The sequence below is a fragment of the Daucus carota genome, chromosome 1, assembly GCF_001625215.2.
Source record: "Daucus carota subsp. sativus chromosome 1, DH1 v3.0, whole genome shotgun sequence".
In the NCBI taxonomy this organism is placed as follows: Eukaryota; Viridiplantae; Streptophyta; class Magnoliopsida; order Apiales; family Apiaceae; genus Daucus; species Daucus carota.
In genome coordinates this window covers 56272409-56285926 of record NC_030381.2, presented here as the reverse complement: position 1 = coordinate 56285926, position 13518 = coordinate 56272409, and the positions used below count along the sequence as shown (strand labels likewise).

General features: G+C 32.1%; 2 long non-coding RNA genes across 2 annotated transcripts; both read right to left on the bottom strand.

The window, feature by feature from the left end:
* Positions 1–583: 583 nt before the first annotated feature.
* Positions 584–4755, bottom strand: LOC108206822 (uncharacterized). The gene is made up of 4 exons (XR_010288314.1): positions 4605–4755; positions 4399–4513; positions 2075–2367; positions 584–1811 (listed from the first exon to the last, which is right to left on the bottom strand). It is a non-coding gene; the product is annotated as an uncharacterized LOC108206822 (long non-coding RNA).
* Positions 4756–6446: 1691 nt separating this feature from the next.
* On the bottom strand, positions 6447–10054 carry LOC135149944 (uncharacterized). Its single transcript, XR_010288313.1, has 2 exons — positions 9314–10054; positions 6447–7575 (listed from the first exon to the last, which is right to left on the bottom strand). It is a non-coding gene; the product is annotated as an uncharacterized LOC135149944 (long non-coding RNA).
* Positions 10055–13518: the final 3464 nt, after the last annotated feature.

Here is a 13518-nt window from a genome sequence, read left to right as displayed (position 1 = left end):
TTTGGTCACGACCATATTCGGGGAAGTCGTGACTTAATCATAGCAGATATAATAAAGTTCGTGTTTTTGACGAATTCTCAAGCGGTTAGTACACGGGAATTTCTTGAAAATATCCTCGGATGTGAAAATATCAAACATGTCTGCCCGGTGATATTTTCGAGAAATTTCTGATATTTTCACATAAATGAGTTCCTATGGATATATGAATTTGGTCCGACCATATTTGGGGAAGTCGGGATTGAATCAGAGCAGATATAACGAAGTTCGAGTTTTTGACGAATTCTCAAAGGGGTTAGTACACGTGAATTTCATGAAAATTTCACCGGGAAGTTTCTTTTGATATTTTCACATAAATGGGTTCCTATGGATATATGAATTTGGTCACGACCATATTTGGGGCAATCGGGACTGAATCGGAGCAGATATAACGAAGTTCGAGTTTTTGACGAATTCTCAAAGGGGTTAGTACACGGGAATTTCATTAAAATTTCACCGGGAAGTTTCTTTTGATATTTTCACATAAATGGGTCCCTATGGATATATGAATTTGGTCATGACCATATTTGGGACAGTCGGGACTGAATCGGAGTAGATATAATGAAGTTCGAGTTTTTGACGAATTCTCAAAGGGGTTAATACACGGGAATTTCATGAAAATTTCACCGGGAAGTTTCTTTTGATATTTTCACATAAATGGGTCCCTATGGATATATGAATTTGGTCACGACCATATTTAGGTCAATCGGGACTGAATCGGAGCAGATATAACGAAGTTTGAGTTTTTGACGAATTCTCAAACGGGTTAGTACAAGGGAATTTCATGAAAATTTCACCGGGAAGTTTCTTTTGATATTCTCACATAAATGGGTTCGTATGGATATATGAATTTGGTCACGACCATATTTGGGGCAATCGGCCCTGAACCCGGAACCCCGAACCCCGAACCCTGACACATTAAGGTGTTTCTAACTCCTTAACTTTCCTCAAGGCAAGAGAGCGCACAACATTCTGTTTGGTTCTTCGATCTATTATGTTCATGCATGAGCGTAAAAGCTTGGAACTACTTGCCATGAATCTGTGGATTGCTCTGAAAACTTACATAACATGTAGTAAACTTGAATCTGTGGATCTATTATGTAGTATAACTAGTATGACGTATAACAACTATCTCAAAATTTAATGTCACAATAATTTGGAATTACAATACTCGTTATACTAAATATTTTACCAATTTTGTTGTATCAGGAGTCATCATTCCAGGTGCTGTTTCTAGAACTTTGCCCCCTGCACAAAAAAGAATTTTGAAAAATTGGGCCATTGTCATTGTACTGCATTGACAGTCATAACATAAACATACCAATAGGATTATCCGTGTTCAGATTTCTGCAAGGGGGTCGATTGCATCCGGTAGGTTGGATATAACCACGCCGAATCCTCACAGACCTCGGCCCCTTTACTGGACCCCGGACCCCACCTACACCTGATAGGAATTGGAGGAAACTCATACTCATTTTCAGGATGGGCAGTTGTGACACCAATAGATAAAATGTTCGTCACCAGCCTATATAAAATCCAAACCCAGCCTTCCTTATTCACTCCCCATTCAAAATCGCTGTTTTGAAATTTAAAACAGCCTTCCTTATTCAAAATCGCTATATAATGTTTAAAATCACCGGGTCTGCCCCTCTTCGAAATGATTTCTCTCTTATAAGTCCTAAATTCAGTTGACATGACAATCGTTCCCATCAGTGGGCCAGAGGTGCGTCTTTAGTCAGGCCTTTAACACCGATCTTCCCCAGATCATGAAAACTCTGTATGTACACCCGAGGATCCAAAAAAGTAGTAATTGAATTAAAATTAAATACTGTAGAAATTAAGACATTATGCTAGTGTGTGGCTGGAAATGGGTACTTTTAAACAAAGTGAGCTGTAACTAGTAAAACTATTCCATGAAATGTGAAAAAGCTAAGCTTGAAAAGATTTTAATATAGTATCTATAACAACTATAATTTATATTTTAACAAATACAAACCAAAAATCATGATGATAATATTTCAAAATAAACGAAATATACCTGAGAATTGGGACGAGGAGGAAACTCTTTTCTCCATCCCGTGAAAGAATGATCTCTCTCATACCTAATCCCATATCGGCATGCAAATTCCAAAGTTGTCGGAGGGCTTAAACAATAGCATCCAAATCTATCAAAAATAAAGTTTCTCCTATTTCTAGCTACGCTAGTTAGATAAGCATACAGCACATAATCTATCAAGAACTGAGGGGCAAGATTGATGAACTCCGGAGACTTGATTTGATTCGTACGGACAGCTCCCACACAATAGGCACTGGCAACAGCCCAGCAACAATCTAAATATTGATAATTAAAAAAAGATAATTAGGTTAGGTTAACTCGAAAGGGAAGTATTTAAATAGGTCAACTAGGTCAATTAAGTTAATTAAAAGCGGGTAATTAATTGGGTCAAAAAAGGAGGTAATAATTAGGTTAAAGGGAATACTTAACGAGATAATTACTGTTTAGATAGGATTAATTAATATTAATCGGATAATTACTGATTAGATAGCGGTTAATTAATACTTCATTGGATAAAAGCGACAACTAGAGAATAAATGAGAGGGAGGATACTGTAAATTCATACTTAATTTTCGGGGTCTTACGTGATTGGCTAGAAGCAGTGGCAGATCCAGCTCCGAAAATAAGGGGGTCGTAAATAATATTTTGTAATGATGATTAATTGAAATAATTAACACAGGAAAAAAAATAATATTCATATTATATAATTCTTTACCGTATCACAATATAAATAAGTCATGTCCACTTTGATTAGAATGTTGGATACCAAAATGATAACACTGAAAACAAAAAATTAATATTCAGATTATGTAATTTTTTACCGTTGCACGACATTATGTAATAATGTAAAATTAAGAACAAAAATTTAAAGGGGGTCGATTGACCCCTCTTGCCCCTATCAAGATCTGCTTCTTACTGATAATTCAAGGTGGCATCGCACTGTTCAAAATGTATACAAGTTGAAGGCAGACGTGTGGAATGGGGATCGTCCGAAAAGGGAGTCTCCTGCTGTTATGCAATCCATATTGTCGGCAGTCTTGGATTATCATTGCAGAACTGGTCGCCCTCTTGGCAATTTGGGTGACATAGTAAGATTGTTCTTTCTGAGTGCACCCACAGTATTTTGGGCTTCCAACAAATCCGGTTTCGAATCACATTCGCAGAGCCATTGGAACTTGATGACAATTTGGTCAACTTGGCTAAAGACATGGAAGAAGTTCGAAAGATATTTCAGTTGATTCTTCGTGGGAGAGAGTTGAACCCTGAGCTGGATTATTTGCTTTCAGTTCTGTTAACTACTTACCCCTATCCCAAACATATGAACTGGAAAACTCTGGTTCTTCAAAATTACACAGGTCTGTGCATAGCAAGTTACGAAGATGTTTCATGATCACTCTCTTCTATACTTTGGTTTCTGAAATGCAAGAGAACGAAACGCGATCCATAACCAGTAAAATGAATAATTGCTCTGTCCGTTTTAAGAAAAAAAAATTCAAAGGTTACAAATGGCTAAAAAGGATTCCCGAGGATGATTCCATCTTTTACCATATTCTTACCTACGTGCCGCCCTGCAAACAAGATCCCGTAGGTCCTGAATCCTCGGAACCTCCTCCTCCAAAACCTCAATATAAGGATTATAGGGCGGATTCTGCTATAAAGTATTTTAGGGATTGCCTGCATCACAACAAAGATGCCCAATGCTCATTGAGTTCGAATGACCTTGAAGTTTGTTTGACAAATCTTTTTCCGGGTCTCGTGTTTGGGTCATATCAATGCATGTGCGAGACAAGAAAATTTCTAGGCTGGTGATGTCATTTTCCACTTGATAAGATGTGTATTATGGTTTGTACTTTTCTATTCTGTAAGGTTGTGGATGTAGTGAATTGCATATTTTAATATTTGGTGACTTCCAGTTTTTAAATGTTCTGATTAGCACTCTATTAGACAACAAGGTTTAATGCCTTTGAGTGAATGTTACGACACTGGATAGGCGACCATTCTCTGGGTTTGATCAATCACATTTTTGTTTCTTCTTCCTATTCTCCTCCTCCATTGGATTGTTTGGCGTCGTTGAAGGTGATGAGCAGTCGGTTACACGGGTAACAGTGTATTCCTCGCAGCCATGAGTCATGTTGTAAGTAGTTACCTTGATTTGGAAGGCACACTGTCTTCCAATAAGGTTCTTAATCGCTGTGGGTAAATCTTTCATGGGTTGTTTCTGGTATTGAATACAAACGGTTTTCTTATAGAGCGCTAAAATAGTATATATACTTTTGTCATTGCCAAAAAGAAATAAATTATCATACCTCGCCTTCCTCGCTTAAGAGTGTCTGTATCGGGACGCCGATAATCTGCTCAGCTTCCTTGTTGAACAGAGTAAAGGTTGTCGTTCCCGAATCATCCTCACCACGCACCACGACTCTATAGTTTTTCCAATTTTGATAATATATGTGAGCTTATATTAGTTGATAACCTTTCAGCAGGAGTGAATAATGGATTAGCAAATACGCACCGTTGGGTATATTGAATGTCCGCTCTCGGACATTGTGTGCATGAATATTTTCCCTCCACTGGCCGGACGGTCCTTGCACAATTTGGGCAGCAGATGTAGTACCAACCATTTCCATTCAGCACTTCTACTATGTTTGCCTTGCATATACAACGAATCATCTGTAAGATTTTCATTGGATTTAATACTGTGTCCTAGTATGTGTTGTATAATATTAGTGTATGCTTGTCTTCCTTATGTAGTATATGGATGAGTAGGATTTTGTTTTCTTAACCTCTTTTCCTTGCGGGAGTTTGAGTTCCAAGATAGACTTGATTTGTTTATTTCGTAAATGTATTTATAGCCTTAAATTTATAAAATACCCACCGGAATACCTACATGTAATGGGATAAACCTTGGCTCCACCGTACCAATATAGATTTCGCAACGGAGAGGAAATATAATTCTGTCTACACTTGTATTACTACGCATTACACATTAACTAGGATAGATGCATCGACAAGGTGATTGCGGAAATTGGCCTCCACTCTTCCCATAGTCTGATCGCCATGCATTCTTGCATTATTAAGTTCCGCAAGTTGTGATTTTACTCTTACTAAAATGTTATCAAGATTATGAAGCATTGTAAAATATTCGGGATTCTATTGTGTTTAGTTTTCAAATACTTGACGCTTGACTTTTTGGCACATAATTCTAAGAGCTTTGATGGTATACTTAAAATTATTATTTTTAAATTTTTTTTTTGAATAAAAATATTAAATTTATACTTTAATTTACAAAAAGAAAAATTTTAAAATATTAACTCTAGCTATGCACTTAATACACTGAAAGTTAGGTATTTGAAAATAGAGGGAGGAATGAATATACTTCTCAACAAGGATGTACCCGGGTTGGCGGAACAGACCAACCTGTTCCAAACCGACCATATTTTGTCTCATCGAATCCTAAATTTTTAAACCCGATTAGTAATTGGATTAAGAAAGTATTAACTCGCTTTAGTTGGGTTGGACATGGGTTTAGGGTTTTATAAACCGATCCGACCCAACCCGATTGAAAAATATGAGAACATATTAAATTTATCCATCACATCACATATCAGCATAGTCCATTTAGTTTTATTGTATTCATGTTTTCCTTAAATTTAATATAATAATTTGTGTATGCTATTTAAATATATATATATATATATATATATATATATATATATATATATATATATATATATATATATATATATATATATATATATATATATATATATATATATATATATGAGTGAGGTTCCAGAGAAAACCAAAGTATGGAGAAAACCGAGAAAACCTGTATTAATTACGTATATTGTACCGTATTCCTTTTTTAATTGCAATCATAAATATGAGGACAATCCTAGACAGAATCTGGTGAATAATAACATATCCTCTATTTATGGTATTTCCAAAATTCAATTATGTATATCAATTAATGTGAATTACATTTTCAAAATTCAATCAATTAACTTGATTTCTTAATAAATATATTAACTTCTAATAAAACACTTAGTGGAATCAACTAAATAATAAATTTAGCAAACATAAGATTCTACTAAACGTCATACTAATAAATACATTGAGATTCTATTAAAAAATTTATTAACATTCTACAAAATGTCATATCAATTGTGACATCCCCAAAATCCGGGGGTCTGGATTTGGTGCCACTAAAACAAAATCATTTAAAAACCTGTATTTTGCGGAAGAAGGTAAAACAGATATTTGAAAATATCTGGACATTTTAAAAGAGATTTAAATCAAAACCACTTTGACCCCCTAAAAACAGGATCGCTAATAGGTTACAGCACTGAAATCAGAAACCAAAAACTATCAAATCTTATTACAACTTAAACTACATTATCAGTTAAACCTCGATAAGAAGAGTAACTGATAACCAATAAATAAATCTATTATACAATAAACTGAAATAGAACAATTCTAACCCATACTATTCTTGCAGACATCTCACTGGCAATTTCGCCTAGCATTACTTCTACGCGCAGCTTGACAAACGAATCATCTTAATCCCTAGCTGAAAAGGTTAAAAGGAATAGCAAGGGTGAGCAATAATGCTCAGCAAGTATATGAATGAACAGTTGTAATAAATAAAAGGAGAATGACATATATCAGATTTTGTATGTAACTTGCCGGGTATTTTCAACAACGGAGAACAACAGTTATAATTCTATAAAAGTATGGCAATTACAAGAGAATATAATCATTTAAAACTATTCTGTGAAAAATCATTCGCCTACGGTGCGTGGTGTTGACACGGTGATCAGCCGAGCATCAAGCACCGGGACAGGGCGCTACCTATCCCAAGAACTAAGGGGCCCAAGGCACACATTGGCCTTAAAATAATGTAACAAGTAACCACGACCGGCACCACGGTCCAGCAAATGAATTCCGATTGGTTAACAGTTTATAAATAATACTTCTATATTAGAAGTCTTTTAACATCATTTTCATGTTACCAACCCAAAAAGGTATCCAACCTCTTTAAATCCAAAACCTGCATAGTAATCCTCTGTATACCACAATTTACTGTTAACCAAGTTTAAAATCATATATAGTTGGCTATGCTCAACATTCTTAAAAGATATAATATCAAAGAGAATATTGAACAAAATAACCAATTGCCACTAGGACAAAAATAAGCCATGGAATACGTTTACCAATAAAGAACTCCAAAAAGTTTCAAAATCATTCTTGAGTAAATAGAAGAAACTAAGAACTTGCTTTTAAATATAGAAGTTGAATAAGAATACTTGCCTTAACTCTGGTGTCTAACTCAGATTTCTAATAGTACTATCTACTGAACTGTTCCCTTCTGCTTAGATTCTGACAGACTTTAATAAAATATCCATAGCACAGCTTCACTTCATTGGTTTATGCCAGCCTCGCTCCATGATACTATTCACTATATCTGAACATCCCAGTCGACTCTGTACGGCAGTAAGACAATACTTCAATCGTCGAATCAAACGAAACTAATTACTAAATGCTATTAGAATCTACCACTAACTACCCTTCGCATATCCATATATTGTAAACAAAAAAATATATATAGACATCCACATAATAATATATATACACTGGATCAGTCAAACAAATAACCACATAATCAAGAAACATACATATTCCATCCAACTATAATATAATGCTATTAACTGTCAAATATCTATTTACAGACAGAATAAACTTAATTTCTAAAGAAAATTTCGGCATGAAGTATTCGTAAATAGGACTATCCCCCTGTTTTCAAACTAATACCTACAACCAACTAATCGAATCCCAAATCAAATACATTGACAATTACTGACTAGCATCAACTAATGCACAATTATAATCCAACAATTCACATATTTCAATTAGAATACTTGTTGAAATCTAATTCTAGATGCAAATCTCGAAAACAATGCATATAATAAACTCGTAATGTCATCCATATCATTCACTAACAATAAATCCAATTTAATAAATTAATAAACAAAACACAATCTCATTTGTATTATATATCATATAGTTCAGTGACTACTTACACACAAACTAAATATGTAAATTAAAATCAGATTAGACCAGTTTAAAAGATGTACAGTTTGCAATATAAAGATGAACTCGGATGAAAAAGTGTAATGCATAAAAGTTGTAGGAAATTCCGAGACCTTTCCAGAATGGTAAGGCTCGCTAAAAATGAGCAAGTAACGAATTCAGAAACTTTAAAACAAGCAGCTGCATAAGTAGACTCAGCCCTGTTTTTGCAAGTAACTTGACATTTGACACGTATAAAACATAAAACTAGTTAAAACCGTATACATAACTTTTATAGCTCCAGGAATTATCTATTCAAACCACTAAACCTCAAGAGCATATCATAAAAATTGAATTTACTGTGATTTTTCAAATAACAGGCAATGTTTTTGAAAATTAGTACGTGCTTGATAAAACTCACATAAAACATGAATTTCAAATCCAAATTAAACAAAACTCAATGAATAAACATTTTAGAAAAATTCAAGACCGTTCTAACAGAGGTGGAATCACTAAGTTTAGGTAATCGAGGAATTAACTATGATATTTACAAGATCACAGACTTGCATGACAAAACAGGATTTCGAACCCATTGCACACCACATACAAAAATGAGCAAATCTCTTAGCTCACTAATCGAAAGGCTATGATTCTTTTTCGTACTTAAACTAGACTTTAAGCTAAACATTTTCACAGCAAAAATCATCACTTATGTGTGCTTTTCAACTGTCCTAAACCGTGCTCAAAACAGGGGCAGCGTAGTAGAAATTAATCGAGAAAGACCCAACTATACGCAAGACTCAAAACCAACAAAATCAGCTAACACAATCACAACTAACATTAGTATAAACATATACACACACACACCGAAATACACATACTCAGCCACCACCAAATAGCTCTACAACTGCTCGCCTCCATCATCTCTCTCTGCGCTGCAACAACAGCAGCTACAACAACCTGCCCGACTTGCAACCATCTTCAACGGCCGCTATAATCCTCTGCCTCGACCTCCCTTTTACCACCTCTGTTTCTCTCCTCATAGCCCCCAATCACAAGCAAGCAAGTATAGATATATGTATACACACATATTTGCAATTACACACGAGGATATATACAGGAAGAAGCTAAAAGAAATCGACAATTGATTACCTCTGTGGTTTGCTCAACTCACCGACTGCAATCAATCCCTAAACCCCAATCTATTACTCGCGTGCTTATGTGTGTGAATAGAAAGAAAAATAAACTCTCTCTATATTTATACTTTTAAAACCTGTAGCCCCAAATTTGAAAAAGAATGCTAGTTTAATCAATTTATAAAATTTAGGGACCTGAAAACATTTCCGAAAACAAAAATTAAAATTTTCTAAAATCTTTAAAAATCCGATATACAGAGAATGTGCAAAAGTAATAATTTTTAGACACCCTCTAATTTTATAAATAATTAATGAAGTCCTCACTAATTTAAAAATAATAAAATATTCATTTGCAAAACTATCCAATACTTTTAAAATCCACAGAAATATAAAAATACCAAAATTGGTATATTTTGGTAATTTGTATCGGATAAAATTTTTGGGTATAAATAAATACTGTTGATTTTAAAAATGAAAAGACAGTCTCGATTTACTAAAATAATAAAATAAATCGAGTTTCTAATCTACCCGCTCGAACAAAATAAACAATAAAATGCACATATAATAGTTACCACAATTAATCCAAATAGTTACATCAATTCACATTTTGCACGTAAGATATTAATATTCACATAATTGCAGTAACTTATAAAATCATTTTTTTTGAAATTCAAACAAATTGGAATAAAATATAAAATTTTATTCCTCATCTTTTAGAAAATTAATAACAAATTAATAAATAATTATAGAAATTTCCGAGTCGTCACATCAATATTATTAAGATTCCACTAAGTAATTTACTAATGACACTAGATTTCTATTATTTTAATATTCGATATATTTATTCTAACATTTATATTAAGTTATAGGCGAATCACTTAATAGAATCTTAATATTATTAATATATTAATATATATAGATGATTCTCTAAAATATTTTATTATTTCTAGTAATAAATATTTGTATCGTGCAAGATTCTTTTGGAATATTTAATTTTTCTTGTATAAATTATTCACATTGTAATATTCTTTTGACTCTTCAAATATTTTTAAATTAATATTCTTTTGAAGAATTTAAACTAATTAATATTATAGAATCCTAATTTAAAAATTATAATATTATTTAAAAGAACACTTCAAGAAACATTCAAATGTTTAAAAGTTATAGGTGAAACACTTAATAGAATCTTAATATTATCAATATATATTGAAGATTCTCTAAAATATTTTATTATTTCTAGTAATATATATTTGTATCGTGCAAGATTCTTTTATAATATTTAATTCTTGTATAAATTATTCACTCTATAATATTCTTTTGACTCTTCAAATATTTTTAAAATAATATTATTTTGAAAAATTTCAAACTAATTAATATTAAAGAATTCTAATTTAAAAATTATAATAATATTCAAAAGAACACTTCAAGAATCGTTCAAATGTTAAAAGTTATAGGTGAAACACTTAATAGAATCTTAATATCGGTAATATATATAGAAGTTATTCTAAAATATTTTATTATTTCTAGTAATAAATATTTGTATTGTGCAAGATTCTTTTGGAATATTTAATTTTCCTTGTATAAATTATACACCCTATAATATTCTTTTGACTCTTCAAATATTTTTAAATTAATATTTTCTTTGAAGAATTTCAAAATAATTAATATTAAAGAATCCTAATTTAAAATTTATAGAAATATTTAAAAGAACACTTCAAGAATCCTTCAAATGTTAAAAGTTATAGGTGAAACACTTAATAGAATCTTAATATTATCAATATATATAGGAGTTTCTCTAAAATATTTTATTAATATATATAGAAGATTCTCTAAAATATATTACAAGATTCTCTAAGATATTTTATTATAAATATTATATGTTAAATGTAAAATGTAAAATGTAAGATGTGAAATAGTAGTTTTTAAATCTTTTCAAGGTGAATCTTTAAAATTTGAAATTCAAATTGAATAGACATTAAATGATTGATTAAGATTTGGAGAATGTATTAATGTCTGATTGATTTGGTTATATTTATGTTAGAAAAATACCATATATACGCTAGATTTGATTGACATAATTAAATATTAGAATACAGTATATTATCAAACAAGAATACGTGATCAACGGTGATGAGAAGGGTTCCTCAGTTTTCTTGATAAGCTGGGTTTTCTTAGGATTTTCCGCCTATATATATATATATATATATATATATATATATATATATATATATATATATATATATATATATATATATATATGAGTGAGGTTCCAGAGAAAACCATGTTATCAAGAAAACCGAGGAACCCTCCTAGATACCGTTGATTATTTTTGTCATATTTAACTATTTCCTTAATTATAATCAATCAAATATATATCCTAATCTAACACACACATGGGCAAAATCGTAAAGAATCCGTTGTTGATTAATTAAGAATCTTTTATTTTTGGCATATGCCATACAATTCAATCATAGCACAAAATAATCTGAAATCATTACATATATTTTTCCTCTGAGAAGAATCTCTCTCATTGTAAGAAAAAGACAGCCACGTTGAAACACTATGCTTCATCGATTCAAGGTTTATACTACGTCCCATTATCATGGATCTTACAACTTTTTGATAAAATTTATTTGTTATCACGTTCGTATAACCTCCAGAACCATCCAATCTTTTTCGGAATTCAATGGCGGAGAAGAATCTCCATGACAACTTCAGCGGTAATGATTCAGATTCCGTTGGCTGCTATAGGGATTGAATTGAACCCAAATACTCCGCTTTATTATGTTTCACCATGTTGTTTTGTGTTTCCGTCAGTGCCTTGGTTGATTGTTGAGTTCCCAGTGTTGGGGTAGACTTCGAGTTTCCATTTTGATTTTTGGATTTTTGGGGACAAATTCAATTTGTGCATCTGCTTTGAATCTTGCTGTGTTTTTGCTTGTTCGGAATACTTCTGAATTGACTATGAATGTTGGGGGTAGGTAAGAATTGGTTGTTGATGCTTTTTCGTGATCGGTGATAATGATCAAGTGACTCCGATTAATTTGGCCGGATATGGGATGGCTTTTTTGGGTGTTGCATATTATAATCCCTGGAAGTTGCAAGCAATAAAGAAAAATGAAGCTGAGAAGAAGGCACGAGAGGCTGACGAGGAAGGTTGAAAGTTGTTGGAAGAGAAATCGGAAGTAGTTGGGCCGAAGAAGAACGAGGCGGAAGACTAATTTATGAGAAAATTGGTTCTTTTGTGAGTTCCCAAGTCTGGAGGATAAAATGCGCAAGATGTGCTGGAGGATAAAATGATTAGGAATCTCCATGATCTAAACATTTCATAGAATGCTAAGTTAGGTTCTAAAGAGCTTCTGTATTCCTCGAAGGTCCTTCCTTTTGATTTTTTGATTTCCTGTTTCTACGATGTGAGTAAAGACTTGATGGATGTTGATCAGGTTCTCCTCAAGTTGGAAAGCTTGGCTGATTCTAAGGGATCTTCTTAGAATACTAAGTTCTTTATTAAGGTGGAAGTTGATCTTGAGTTAGTTTTTGGGTGTTCTAGTTTGTATTCTAATTATGTTTATAATCAACCTGTGTTCTCTTGTATTCTGGATTTTATTCGCTTATTAATATAATGTCTACTGCTTATAAAAAAAAGTCTGCAGTTATGTTTCTAATTAGAATTCAATTTGTTTCTTAAGTATGTAATTTATAAGAGTTCCATTGTGTCTTCAACATTTGATATCAATCCGTAGAATAACATGATGTTTTTGAGTTCCATAATCTAAAATATTTAAAATGATTTGATTATTGTCAAAAATATCCCATAATCAATATTGTCATATTATTCGAGCTTAATGAGTGTATATTGGTCTACATGAAAAAAATGATGCGATGCATCAGAACTTTGTAATGATCATGTTATGACTCAATATAACTATTAAGCATCATATAAGATTCTTTTACAATATATATACAAGATTCACTGAGATATTTTATTATTTTTAATAATAAATATTTGTGACATGCAAGATTATTTCAAAATTTGAGATTTTTCTTGTATAAATTATTTTCCGTATGATATTCTTTTGACTCTCCTAGTACTTTTAATAATTATTTTGAAGAATCTCAAACTAATTAATATAAAAGAATCCTAATACAAAAATTATAATAATATCAAAAGGAACACTTTAAGAAACCTCTTACGTTAAGAAATCATAAATAAAAATAAAT